Consider the following 15,216-nt stretch of genomic DNA (forward strand, 5'->3'; position numbering starts at 1 on the left):
TTGACAAAGCTTCCTAAATCATTCTAATGAAGATTTCTAGCTAACTTTGGGATGCTTCAGAGGGCCCCTGAAACATCACAAAGAGAGATATTACACTAACTAGGTTCATTTTGTATACAGGATTACATGGGGGGTATTGTCAAGTGAGTAATAAGTCTCAGGTTATATCTTATGGTAAATGTTACTAATATAGATATCCTAGAAACTGTACAGAGTTCCTAAAATTTTGATATGTTTGGGTAAAATGTTATCAAGAATAATTCTAGTGACTATATCAACATATTGTCACAGCACTAACCAAGTTTCACCTCTTCAAGATTTATAAAAAGGACTTTTGGATAAATACCAAACTGGGTAAGGATTCTAATAGAAAGCCTTATAACTTCACAAAGGTTAATAAAAGGACTGAATGAACTGGTGAATATGCTTATAACTTTTATGGTTTCTATCTGAAGAATTAGTGATCTGAATCTGTGTTTTCCAGGTATAAGAAAAAAAAAAAAAAAAAAACCTTCCCCTCAAACTAATTATGACACTAATTTAGTAAAATTATATTTTATAAACAAATTTAAACATTTATCTTTTCTCTCTATCTGAAGCTCCAGAGATTGGAAGCTTTTAGTTTCCAGTAACTATCAGATAAGTTAGGAATGTTATCTCAGTAACGGGTACAGAAATCTCAAGGAATTTGGGAGACCTTGAGAAGGCAGGAATTTACTTAGATCTTTTAGGCAAAATCTGTGATAAGCCTTTGGCATGACTTTCCTAGCCCTGAAAGGTTTTATTTTAAAAGTTCAGTCTGAGACTCTATAAAAGTCTCAGGAAAGCAAAAAAGTCTATGATTAATTATGGTTCTATAAGTCATCAGGCCAAGTTTATTGAGACCAGACATATATTACAAACAGGTCTCAGTTTGGTTATATTTGGTAAAAAATGACAGTGATTTTAGGGAGAAAGAGATGTTTCAATGAATGTTAAATCCAAGTTTGTTAATGGAGGTCTGTATCTACTAAGAATCATTTTCTGGATAGTTCTTTGCTCTTAGGGTATACTAATGTAAAATTTAATTGAATTATTAAAGGACACTCTAGGGTTGTTTCTGAAGCTTATCTCAGTAATCTGTCTTTGGATGAAGATCAGATGCCTCACACATGACCTTCTACCAAGACTGGAAGAAGACAAAATTTAAGGAACTATCTCCAACCTGGATGGAAGGACCTTTCTATCAGGTACACTTAACTAGCTCACGCCCAGTGAAATTGAAGGGAAATTGATTCTTGGGTTAACTCCCACTTCCAAAAGCCCCTAAGATGGACTGGTCCATAGAGAGGACTTCAGTTCACCTTAAAACCATGCTCAAACAGAAGAAACTACACTACACTGGGATGAGAAGAAGATGACATCAGAAGTAGACAGCTTGCCCAAGATGCTGATCTGAGTTTTATGATCATTTATAATGTTTTCTTGATTCCTTGGACCTATGCCTATTAGTTACATGTTTTCTATCATGGACATAATTATATGCTACTTTAAAAGTCAAACCAATTGTTGGGTTGTGGCCAATTACTTGTGCCTAGTAATTCTGGATTACCTGTTCTCTAGATGGATTTCTGTTCTCTGGGGCTCTGATTGGATATACCCTAGGAAATTTATTTCAGATGAGTGCTCAGTCCTGTTCTATCTATTCATTATATTACTAGATGGGATCCTCTCACCTGGCCAATTAATAATACCTGCTCTGATACTGGCCATAGATTTAAGTTTTCTCTCAGTGTCATTTAAACTCAATCTGAGTGATGAGCTAAGTCTCAATAAAAAATTAACTTTTCATCTATTAAAAGGAAAACTCCCAAAGTGATGGAGAGGATCTATATGGTTAACACCAGGCTATGGTCATTTAAGTTTAAAGGCTCCTTTATGTTGGGAATGGTTAAATCACACTAAAAATGATTAACCTGGTAATTATGAGACAAGGCTGGGTGCTTTATGAACTATGCCTATTATTACCCTTAGGGAGAATTATTGGTATGTAACTCAGTGGATTTGTGGCACTAATATCTGGCCTTCACATCTACAGGGATGGATACGAAGGTGTAGCCTGGGATTCCTATGAATTTAAAGTCAGATATGTTAACAAATTAGAGGTAACCCTAACCATAACATTGGAATGACACCAATGGGCCAAAGATCTGTATTCTACTGGTATGACCACTTAGCAGCTTGTGTGTGTGTGTGTGTGTGTGCCTTCAATGGGGTTAGAGGATGTAATTGACCATATCTCAGCCTTAACATAGAGAAGGCAACGGCACCCCACTCCAGTGCTCTTGCCTGGAAAATTCCATGGATGGAGGAGCCTGGTAGGCTGCAGTCCATGGGGTCGCTAAGAATCGGACAAGACTGACTTCACTTTCAATATTCACTTTCATGCACTGGAGAAGGAAATGGCAACCCACTCCAGTGTTCTTGCCTGGAGAATCCCAGGGATGGGGGAGCCTGGTGGGCTGCCATCTATGGGGTCGCTCAGAGTCGGACACGACTGAAGGGACTTAGCAAAAGCAGCAGCTGCAGCAACAAACCATAACAACTTTCATAAGCTTTAAACGATAACAACCGGGCTATTAGCCTATCGAATTCTGAGATCTCTATGATGAGAAAGGCAGTGCTACACAACTGCAAAGCCCTTGACACCTTACAGCATCTCAGGGAGATATATGTGCTATAATTCAAACTGAATGCTATATTTTCATACCTGATAAATCCTTTAATGTAACACATGTGAATCACATGAAAAATCAAATTTCTGCTTCAAGTGACCCATTCCTTAGTCTTGACGGTCTTTAAAAAAAAAAAAAACTCCTGGGGGAGGCTCATGGCTATAATATTTATTTTTAATTCCACTAATGTTATTAATTATACCATTTGTATTTTGTTTGTTTCACAAGATTATTATACCAAGTGTATGACTGAGCCTCCAACAAAAATGACAACTAGACTTGAAGCAGTTGATCAAATGTATAGCTTAATATATGATATGATCAAGGATTGTAATAGTTAACACTAGGTAGGAGAAGGCAATGGCACCCCACTCCAATACTCTTGCCTGGAAAATCCCATGGACGGAGGAGCCTGGTAGGCTGCAGTCCATGGGGTCGCTAAGAGTCAGGCACGACTAAGAGACTTCACTTTCACTTTTCATTTTCATGCACTGGAGAAGGAAATGGCAGCCCACTCCAGTATTCTTGCCTGGAGAATCCCAGGGACAGAGGAGCCTAGTGGGCTGCCATCTATGGGGTCACACAGAGTCAGACACGACTGGAGTGACTTAGCAGTAGCAGGTATGAAAAGATACAAAGACAAGGAATACTTTCCTGGACCATAACTAGAAGACAGGTATCCAGAGATCTTTGACTATTAAGACCTAGTCTAGTAATAGCATATTGAGTGTCTTATTGACAAAAAGCTAGTTCAGAACTGGGAACGAGCCTTCCCAGCTATGAGGGACAAAAGAGTCATGAAATGCCACCCAAAGTATTGTCAGATTTATGACCACAAGAGGGCCGTATCAACTACAAATTGGCACTTATCCAGACATCTGCTGGATCATGGAAAAAGCAAGTGAGTTCCAAAAAAACATCTATTTCTGCTTTATTGACTATGCCAAAGCCTTTGACTGTGTGGATCACAATAAACTGTGGAAAATTCTGAAAGAGATGGGACTACCAGACCACCTGATCTGCCTCTTGAGAAACCTATATGCAGGTCAGGAAGCAACAGTTAGAACTGCACATGGAACAACAGCCTGGTTCCAAATAGGAAAAGGAGTATGTCAAGGCTGTATATTGTCACCCTGCTTATTCAACTTATATGGAGAGTACATCATGAGAAATGCTGGACTGGAAGAAGCACAAGCTGGAATCAAGATTGCCAGGAGAAATATCAATAACCTCAGATATGCAGATGACACCACCCTTATGGCAGAAAGTGAAGAGGAACTAAAAAGCCTTTTGATGAAAGTGAAAGAGGAGAGTGAAAAAGTTGGCTTAAAGCTCAACATTCAGAAAACGAAGATCATGGCATCTGGTCCCATCACTTCATGGCAAATAGATGGAGAAACAGTGGAAACAATGGCAGACTTTACTTTTCTGGGCTCCAAAATCACTGCAGATGGTGACAGCAGCCATGAAATTAAAAGATGCTTACTCCTTAGAAGGAAAGTTATGACCAACCTAGATAGCATATTCAAAAGCAGAGATATTACTTTGCCAACAAAGGCCCATCTAGTCAAGGCTATGGTTTTTCCAGTGGTAATGTATGGATATGAGAGTTGGACTTTGAAGAAAGCTGATCACCAAAGAATTGATGCTTTTGAACTGTGGTCTTGGAGAAGACTTTTGAGAGTCCTTTGGACTGCAAGGAGATCCAACCAGTCCATCCTAAAGGAGATCAGTCCTGGGTGTTCATTGGAAGGACTGATGCTAAAGCTGAAACTCCAATACTTTGGCCACCTCATGCAAAGAGTTGACTCATTGGAAAATATCCTGATGCTGGGAGGGATTGGGGGCAGGAGAAGACAGGGACGACAGAGGATTAGATGACTGGATGGTATCACTGACTCGATGGACATGAGTTTAAGTAAACTCTGGGAGTTGGTGATGGACAGGGAGGCCTGGTGTGCTTTGATTCATGGGGTCACAAAGAGTAGAACATGACTGAGCAACTGTACTGAACTGAACTAAAGAGCATTGCCAATGACTGAACAACAAAGGCTTTTGCCATCTGCCTCTATGGAGACTGAATCCCATGCTTCTATAGCTGTTGATCTTTAACAGTCTCTGAGGGAGTTCAGGGTGGAGTGAGGCACTCTGTGCTCCAGGGAATCTGGTGAGACAGGTCTTTAGATAGTTGGATGTTTTTAGGAACAGATTTTATGATCTCAATCCTTGCATCTCCTCATATCTAGAGAAGTACTAAATCCCTTCATGGTGACATCAGACCCTCATGACTAACCAAAAACCTTTTGTAAATTGAGTGCTTCATGGTATTGAACTTCCCCTTCCCCTTCCCCTTCTCCTTCACCAAAACCTTATATATTGACTTTCCCCCACTGCTGCTTTGGAGCAGTCTCTCAGAGCTATCTGAGATGCTGGCTCCTGGGCTAAAGTCCTCATTTTGCCCCAAATAAAATTTAACTCACAATTCGCAAGTTGTAGATCATTTTTTAGTCGACAACTTCATGGCAAATAGATGGGGAAACCGTGGAAACAGTGACAGGCTTTATTTTTGGGTGCTCCAAAATCTCTGCAGTTGGTGACTGCAGTCATGAAAATAAAAGCTCCTTGGAAGAAAAGCTATGACCCACCTAGACAGCATATTAAAAAGCAGAGACATTACTTTGCCAACAAAGGTCCATCTAGTCAAAGCTACAGTTTTTCCAGTAGTCATGTATGGATGTGAGATTTGTACCATAAAGAGTTGAGCACCAAAGAATTGATACTTTTGAACTGTGGTGTTGGAGAAGACTCTTGAGAGTCCCTTGGACTGCAAGGAGACCAACCAGTCAATCCCAAAGGAAATCAGTCCTGAATATTCGTTGGAAGGACTGATGCTGAAGCTGAAACCTCAGTAATTTGGCCACCTGATGCAAATAACTGACTCATTTGAAAAGACCCCAATGCTGGGAAAGATTGAAGGCGGGAGGAAAAGGGGATGGCAGTGGATGAGATGGTTGGATGGCATCACTGACAATGGACATGAGTTTGAGTATACGCCAGGAGCTGGTAATGGACAGGGAGGCCTGGCGTGCTGCAGTCCATGGGGTCACAGAGTCAAACTCGACTGAGCAGCTGAACTGAACTGGACTGAATCCTGTTAGCCCAAAATGTAAATTGTGGGAGTGGGTCTGGTAAAATTTTCACAAACTTGAGACATTATTTTGATTTATTTTAATAACTAATTAAAAATGTATATAACTCCCTTGCTAACACTAGCGAGGGAGGCACTCTCTGTCCCCCTTATGATGTTTATGTCAGAAGTTTTTCTGTCCCTTTTCATACTTTAATAAAACTCTTGTACACAAAAGCTCTTGAGTGATCGACGCTGGTTCTTGGTCCTGAAGCTAAATCTTCCTCTTTGGAGATCAAGAATCCTACACAGTTCACCGTAAACTATCACTAGCTTTGTTCATAGTGATACTTCTTTTTTTTTTTTTTTTAACTTTACAGTATTGTATTGGTTTTGCCATATATCAACATGAATCCGCCACAGGTATACATGTGTTCCCCACCCTGAACCCTCCTCCCTCCTCCCTCCCCATACCATCCCTCTGGGTCGTCCCAGTGCACCAGGCCCAAGCATCCAGTATTGTGCATCAAACCTGGACCGGCGACTCATTTCATATATGATATTATACATGTTTCAATGCCATTCTCCCAAGTCATCCCACCCTCTCCCTCTCCCACAGAGTCCAAAAGACTGTTCTATATATCAGTGTCTCTTTTGCTGTCTCGCATACAGGGTTATTGTTACCATCTTTCTAAATTCCATATATATGCGTTAGTATACTGTTTTTCTTTCTGGCTTACTTCACTCTGTATAATAGGCTCCAGTTTCATCCACCTCATTAGAACTGATTCAAATGTATTCTTTTTAATGGCTGAGTAATACTCTATTGAGTATATGTACCACTGCTTTCTTATCCATTCATCTGCTGATGGACATCTAGGTTGCTTCCATGTCCTGGCTATTATAAACAGTGCTGTGATGAACATTGGGGTACACATGTCTCTTTCAATTCTGGTTTCCTCGGTGTGTATGCCCAGCAGTGGGATTGCTGGATCATAAGGCAGTTCTATTTCCAGTTTTTTAAGGAATCTCCACACTGTTCTCCATAGTGGCTGTACTAGTTTGCATTCCCACCAACAGCGTAAGAGGGTTCCCTTTTCTCCACATCCTCTCCAGCATTTATTGCTTGTAGACTTTTGGATCGCAGCCATTCTGACTGGTGTGAAATGGTACTTCAATGTGGTTTTGATTTGCATTTCTCTGATAATGAGGGATATTGAGCATCTTTTAATGTGTTTGTTAGCCATCTGTATGTCTTCTTTGGAGAAATGTCTATTTAGTTCTTTGGCCCATTTTTTGATTGGGTCTTTTATTTTTCTGGAATTGAGCTGCAGGAGTTGCTTGTATATTTTTGAGATTAGTTGTTTGTCAGTTGCTTCATTTTCTATTATTTTTTCCCATTCTGAAGGCTGTCTTTTCATCTTCTTATAGTTTCCTTTGTTGTGAAGAAGCTTTTAAATTTAATTAGGTCCCATTTGTTTATTTTTGCTTTTATTTCCAATATTCTGGGAGGTGGGTCATAGAGGATCCTGCTGTGATGTATGTCAGAGAGTGTTTTGCCTATGTTCTCCTCTAGGAGTTTTATAGTTTCTGGTCTTACATTTAGATCTTTAATCCATTTTGAGTTTATTTTTGTGTATGGTGTTAGAAAGTGTTCTAGTCATTCTTTTACAGGTGGTTGACTGGTTTTCCCAGCACCACTTGTTAAAGAGATAGTCTTTAATCCATTGTATATTCTTGCCTCCTTTGTCAAAGATAAGGTGTCCATAGATGCGTGGATTATCTCTGGGCTTTCTATTTTGTTCCATTGATCTATATTTCTGTCTTTGTGCCAGTACCATACTGTCTTGATGACTGTGGCTTTGTAGTAGAGGCTGAAGCCAGGCAGGTTGATTCCTCCAGTTCCATTCTTCTTTCTCAAGATTGCTTTGGCTATTCGAGGTTTTGTGTATTTCCATACAAATTGTGAAATTATTTGTTCTAGCTCTGTGAAGAATACCGTTGGTAGCTTGATAGGGATTGCATTGAATCTATAAATTGCTTTGGGTAGTGTACTCATTTTCACGAATATTGATACTTCCAATCCATGAACATGGTATATTTCTCCATCTATTAGTGTCCTCTTTGATTTGTTTCACCAGTGTTTTATAGTTTTCTATAAAACATAGAAAACTATAGGTCTTTAGTTTCTTTAGGTAGATATATTTCTAATTATTTTACTCTTTTCATTACAATGATGAATGAAATTGTTTCCTTAATTTCTCTTTCTATTTTCTCATTATTAGTGTATAGGAATGCAAGGGATTTCTGTGTGTTGATTTTATATCCTGCAACTTTACTATATTCATTGATTAGTTCTAGTAATTTTCTGGTGGAGTCTTTAGGGTTTTCTATTTAGAGGATCATGTCATCTGCAAACAGTGAGAGTTTTACTTCTTCTTTTCCAATTTGGATTCTTTTTATTTATTTTTCTGCTCTGATTGCTTTGGCCAAAACTCCCAAAACTATGTTGAATATTAATGGTGAAAGTGGGCACCCTTGTCTTGTTCCTGACTTTAGAGGAAATGCTTTCAATTTTTCACCACTGAGGATAATGTTTGCTGTAGGTTTGTCGTATATAGCTTTTATTATGTTGAGGTATGTTCCTTCTATTCCTGCTTTCTGGAGAGTTTTTATCATAAATGGATGTTGAATTTTGTCAAAGGTTTTCTCTGCATCTGTTCTTAAGGCCACTTGACATCACACTCCAGCATGTCTGCCTCTAGGTGAGTGATCACACCATCAATGTTATCTGGGTCATTAAGATCTTATTTGTATAGTTCTTCTGTGTATTCTTACCACCTCTTCTTAATAGCATCTGCTTCTGTTGGGTCCGTGCCATTTTTGTTTTTTATTACGCCCATTTTTGCTTGAAAGTTTCCCTTGGTATCTATAATTTTCTTGAGAAGATCTCTAGTCTTGCCCATCCTATTGTTTTCTTCTATTTCTTTGCATTGTTCACTTAGGAAGGCTCTCTTATTTGTCGTTGCTATTCTTTGGAACTCTGTATTCAAATGGGGATCTTTCCTTTTCTCCTTTGACTTTTACTTCCCTTCTTTTCTCAGCTATTTGTAAGGCCTCCTCAGCCAACCATTTTGCTTTTTTGCATTTCCTTTTCTTGCAGATGGTTTTGATAACTGCCTCCTATAAAATGTTAAGAACCTCCATCAATAGTTCTTCAGGCACTCAGTCTATTGAATCTATTCCCTCAAATAAAGAATACTTATGGTGTCAAGGGGGCTTTCCTTGTGGTTCAGCTGGTAAAAAATCCACCTGCAATGTGGGAGACCTGGGTTCGATCAATCCCTAAATTGGGACAATCCCTGGAGAAGGGAAAGGCTACCCACTCCAGTATTCTGGCCTGGAGAATTCCATGGACTATACAGTCCATGGGGTTGTAAAGAGTTGGACACAACTGAGCGACTTTCACTTCACTATGGTGTAAAGGAGAATATGAAATAGGTATATATATGGAGTAGTGCTTTCTCATAACACTTACTCTCCAGACTGATAAAGCCACCAAAGCTGCACAGCATTTTACCTCCAGTTTCTTGCCCTGTAGACTCACACACTTTTAAACCACAGTCTTACAATAAGATCAGGAACTAATTCTTACCTACATTAAGGAATTTTAAAAATCTTTTAAACCCCTATGTTTGAACATTCAAGTGGACTTGTTTCTGTCAGTTTTGATATTCTGGACACATATTCCTGAATGCCTGGCACACTTTTCTAGAATATTCCCCCTTATCTGTCATTATCACTTTGGATATATTGTTTCTACTATGGTTTTGTTGCTTCTACTCACTGCTTCTAGTAACATATGGTGCCAGTTCTTTCAATTCGTCATATGGCATAATTTCAATTATCCTTTCCATAATTGTTATGCCAATATCTTCTACTTTGCCTTCTATTAAGTGTCTTGCATGATAGAGGCCACTATTTAACAAAAGTGCCAGAAATATCTTTAAACAATATACATGGCAAATCCCATAGGCTGTAAGAAATACTGCTAAACTGAAAACTACCACTATCTTGCTAACAACTAGGTTACAGAAATGTTATGTTTGGAATCTGAAATTCAAATAAAATCTTTCTGGTTCCAAAGTCAATTATGTTTCCACTCTGTTTCCAGCTTTATACTTTTTATCCTCTATTTTCTCTTCCCTTTACACTGTTAGTTTCTTGCAGATGACATAAATTACCATAAATTTGGGATTTAAAAAATACAGAAATGTATTCCCTCATAGTTTTAAAAGTCTTAAGTCTAAAATCAGTATCTCTTGGCCAAAATCACGGGGTTGCCAGAGCCACGTGTCCTCCAGAAGCTCTATGTGTGAATCCATTTTTAACCTCTTCCAGATGTTGATGACTGCCATCATTCTTTGGCTTGTCATTGTATAATTCTGATGCTTTTGTAATCATATCACTTTACCTTATTTTGTTGCAAATCTCCCTTTTCCTCCCTCTTATAATAATATATGTAATAATGTTTAAGGTCCCACTTTATCATCCTTGATATTCTTCCTATTTCAAGATGTTTAAGTTAATTGCATATGTAAAGTTTGTTTGTTTGTTTTCCTCATACAGGGCAACATTCAGAGGTTCCAGTGTTTAGAAGGTGGATCTTTTGGCAGGAGGACATTATTTAGCCTATTATACTCTCTATCCTCTCCACTTTGCTCTTTTTCCAGGTTCTGATATCCATGTCTTCCCTTCATTCCTTCTGCTCTACAGGGAGCTACAGCTCCTTCTTATTAACTCTGTGACTTAACACTATTCCTCACACTTTCACTCACTTGTACTTTGTAAATAAAATAGTCTATTAAACACTTCTTGAATTATTTTAATAATATTGATTTGTGTGTGTCTATATGCTACTTGGATCTTTAAAATATTTATGACATAAAATATATTTTGGGACATCAGCAAGATGGTAAATAGGAAGTCCTGACAATATCTTCCCCTCATGGGCACACATATTCAGTGATGATCCACAGAACAGTTTCCCTTGGGAGAAATCCAGAAACTGACTGAAAGGTTTATGAATGCTGGGTGAGCACAGACTGAGCCACATCAAAGTTGGCAGTGATATTTCATCATTAGTCCTAACAGGGCACAGCACCATGTTATTTAAAAGATACTTCCAGTTCCCAATTTCTTCCTCAGGATGGAAGGAAAGCACTAGACCATAGGTTCAACATTATGATGATTCTGTGGGCTTCCTGAGGCACTTACTTCTGTCTCACCTGTTTTTTATCTCTGATGAGACCAGGGATACTCTAGATCTTAGGGACCATTGAGGACAAAAACTGTTGCCTAAACTGTCAAACTAACACATACCACATGACACATCCCAGCTCAGGCAAAATGAAACCCAGTCCCCAGATTCTCCAAGAGAAGAAACAACATTGTGTGTCCAATACTCTGATTTTTCTGGTAGTTTTCTCAGTTATTGGATTCTGTCATGTCTTAGAGCACTGATGAAACCTAGCACTAGATGCCTGGGGGGCCACTGAGAACAATATGACAGTTTGAACTGGCATGAAGTTTTGAAAGGCTGCTCAGAATCTCTGACTGGGACAACTAGTTTGGGTCTTAACTTGTGCAAGACCGGTACAAGAAGAATGAGAAAAGCAACTGTATTGTCCAATATAGGGAATCAAAGACAATGAAAAAATGATAAAAATATGTTCCAAGCAAAGGAACACAATGAATTTCTAGAAACTGACCCTCATGAAATGGAGATATATAAGCTACTTGAAATAAAACTTAAAATAACCATCATAAACATATTCAGTGAGGTCTGAAGAACAACACATGAACAAACTGAGAATATTAGCAGAGATAGAAAATATTAAAAAGTACCTAGCAGATGTCATAGAATTGAAGGACACAATAAGTGAACTAGAAAATTCACTAGAAGGGCTTCTCAGAAGACTATATCAAGCATAAAAAAGGATCAGTAAACTCAGAGAAAAGACATTGGAAATTATCCAATAAGAGGAGCTAACAACAATAAGAAAAACAATAAAAGAATGAAAAATGCTAAAGAGACTTATGGAATGCCATAAGAGGGTCAAAAGACAAAGATGTAGTAAAATGTTATTCAAAGAAATAGTGGTCCAAAATTTCCCAAATCTTGGAAAGGAAAAATGAATCTCTAAATCTAGGAGCCCGAAGGTTACCAATAAGAGGAATTTATATCAAGACACATTATAATATAATGACCAACAAAGACAAAAAGCAAGTGGAGCAAAGGTTATATACCATATGTCATCAGGTTATCAGCTTAAAACACTGTTATAACCATAGACTGTTTTACGTAGGTCCCATTATAATGAGAAAGAAAATGCCAATAGAATATGCATGAAAGAAAAATGGAAAGAATCAAAGTATACCAATGCAGAAAAAATCAATGAAATACAAAAACAGCCAGAGAGAAAAAGGGACAAATACTATAAGGAAGACAGAAAAAAATAAAATGGAACTAGCGAGGCATTCTCTATCAACAATTACTTTAAATATTAATGAATAAAACTCCCCTATGCAAAGACACAGACTATCTGAAAGAATTTTTTTAAGCAAAACAAAACAAAAATCTCAAGAGCCAACTATATGCTGTTTACAGAAGGGACTCTTTAGTTATAAGAATACATATGAACTGAAATTGAAGAGATAGAAAAAATAATCCATGCAAATAGGAACCAAAAGAGAACCGGACTGTTATTACTTATATCAAACTAAACTTAACTTTAAGTCAAACACTGTCACAGAGATACAGAAGGACCTTATATAATGACCTTGGTGGCTCAGTGGTAAAGAACTTACCTACCAATGCAGGAGATGCAGGAAACACAGGTTTGATCCCTGGGTCAGGAAGATCCTAACCCGTTCCAGTATTCTTGAGTGGGAAATCCCATGAAAAGAGGAGCCTTGCAGGCTATGGTCCATAGGGGTAACAAAGAATCAGACATGACTTAGTGACTATAACAACAACAACAACAAAAGGATCAATTCACTGGAAAGGCACAACGATTATAAATATGTATGTATAATTCTCCCAACATCATGGCATCTAAATGTACAAAGCAATTTGGCAAAACCAAAAGGAAAAAGAGATACCAATACAATAATAGTAGGAGTTTTATTGTTGTTTATTATCTTTATTATTATATTTTATTACTTTTATTATCTTTCAATTATGAATATAATATCCAGACCAAAAAATAAATAATAAACAGCAGACTTGAAAAGCACCATTGACCAATGGACCTAACTGACATACATAAAACTGGTAAATTCATGAATATATAGAAATTAAACAAGTCAATCTTGAACAACAATTGGCTTGAAGAAGAAATCAAAAGAGAGATTAGGAAATATCTCAAGACAAGTTAAAATGAAAACAAACATACTAAAACGTAAGGGATGTATTAAAAGTAGTCTTAAGAAGGAAGTTTATAGTGATAAATGCCTTTATTAAAAAAAAATCAAATATACAGTCTAATTTACATCTCCAGGAAGGAAAACAGAGAACAAAAATAACAAGCTACTCTAAAGTTAGTGAAAGGAAAGCAGTAAAAGGATTAGAGCATAAAAATTTAAACAGAGCTAGAAAGACAATTGTAAGGATCAATGAAACTAAGAGCTAATCTTTTGAGAAAATAAAAAATAACAAGCCTTTTTAGCTAGACTAACCAAGAAAAAGAGAAATATTAACTTCATCAGCACATATAGTAAAATCAGAATGATACACAGAAGATTAACATGAGCCCTGCACAAAGATGACAAACAAAATAATAAAGTATTTGAGAGAGAAGCAGGAGAGAAGACTCGAATAAATAAATTCAGAAATAAAAGAAGAGGCATTACAAGTGCCACCAAAGACATAAAAAGAACTATATCATGTTACTGTCTATGGCAGTAAATATAATTTTCTATAAGACTTGCCACTGCTACTGGCAAACATTTATAGTTGGATGAGTTGTCAATTTTTGTGAGAACAAATCACTTCCTTTTCCAAGGTGGAAGGGATATAATTGAATTAAACTGAAATCAAGTAACTCTGATCACTTGGAAGAATGGTACAAATGGAAAACTTGTGGAAATCTTTAAAAATTTATCTAAATATACCATATAGGACAAAACTGCTGAAAATACCACTTGAATAAATTTACTGAGTTACATTTGGGTCATTCTTTAAGCAGGGATGACAGAGGTGAAATGAAGACTATATAATAGGGACCACAAACCTCTTCATAATTTCAAGAGAATTGCACTGAAGATTTCAACAATTTTTCTCAAGACAAAGTATCACTTATGATTTATTAAATTGGAAGAAAAGGATAGGATACCTATCAAGTTAGGAAGCCACCATGAGGACCCTTCTACCACTATGTGTCCATTCTAATTATGCACTAAAGTGCAAGGTAAATAAACACAAATGGGATCTGTGTACCTGCTGTATCAAATGGGAGATGTTTATGCCAGAATTCCATGCATTACCTCAACCCAAAAGGCTCCCTCCAATAAGGAGGCTATAATAGCAATTCAGGATCAGTGCTAGTGGGACTTTGTATATAACAGATGCAAAATGCCTGATATTTCTCTTTTCCCAATGGTATCTTTGAGGAAGGATTAAAGGGCATTGGGACAATGTCTTCCTCAAGAACCCCCACTTCAGTCAATGTACTTTGAGTCTGATAATAGGATTATATCTAAAAAGTGAATGAAAATTGCAAGAGTATCCATCCTTGTAGCAGCTGACTAAGCTTTCTTTTTTTCTTTTTAATCACACAAATGAATCAGCATCCTAGATGACAGCCTGTTTTGTCTTTAGCACTTAAGCTATCTATTATTTGGCTCTTTTTCCTCCTCAATAACTCTTGATTTACTTGTCTAATTTCCAATAAAAATTTGAGATTAATTCTACTTTTTGTCTCTTCTATTTTCTCACCTAGTCTAGTCCCAAATATTTCATTACATAATTGTTTTTGCTGCCGCTGCTAAGTTGCTTCAGTCGTGTCCAACTCTGTGCGACCCCATAGAGGGCAGCCCACCAGGCTCCTCTGTCTCTGGGATTCTCCAGGCAAGAAATCTTTTTTAGGTACTTTTAAAATAATTAAGGTAAAAATCCCAAATAAACACACTGAAAGATTGTCATTGGTGCCTTTTTTTGCTTCCAAATTTCTGAAGCTTTATCTTAATGTATCTTTACTATTCTGCTTGAAGATAAAGTTCATACTAAGGCTTCACAGTTATATTTCAATAGAGCATTCAACTGGGAATCCCTGGTGGCTCAGAAGGTAAAGAATCTGCCTGCAATTCAGGAGA

General features: G+C 37.5%; 1 pseudogene; it reads left to right on the forward strand.

Moving 5' to 3' along the window:
- The first annotated feature begins 13,595 nt into the window (after nucleotides 1-13,595).
- Nucleotides 13,596-13,693, forward strand: LOC112584091 (annotated as a pseudogene).
- The last annotated feature ends 1,523 nt before the right edge of the window (nucleotides 13,694-15,216 follow it).

The sequence above is a fragment of the Bubalus bubalis genome, chromosome 3, assembly GCF_019923935.1.
Source record: "Bubalus bubalis isolate 160015118507 breed Murrah chromosome 3, NDDB_SH_1, whole genome shotgun sequence".
NCBI lineage: Eukaryota > Metazoa > Chordata > Mammalia > Artiodactyla > Bovidae > Bubalus > Bubalus bubalis.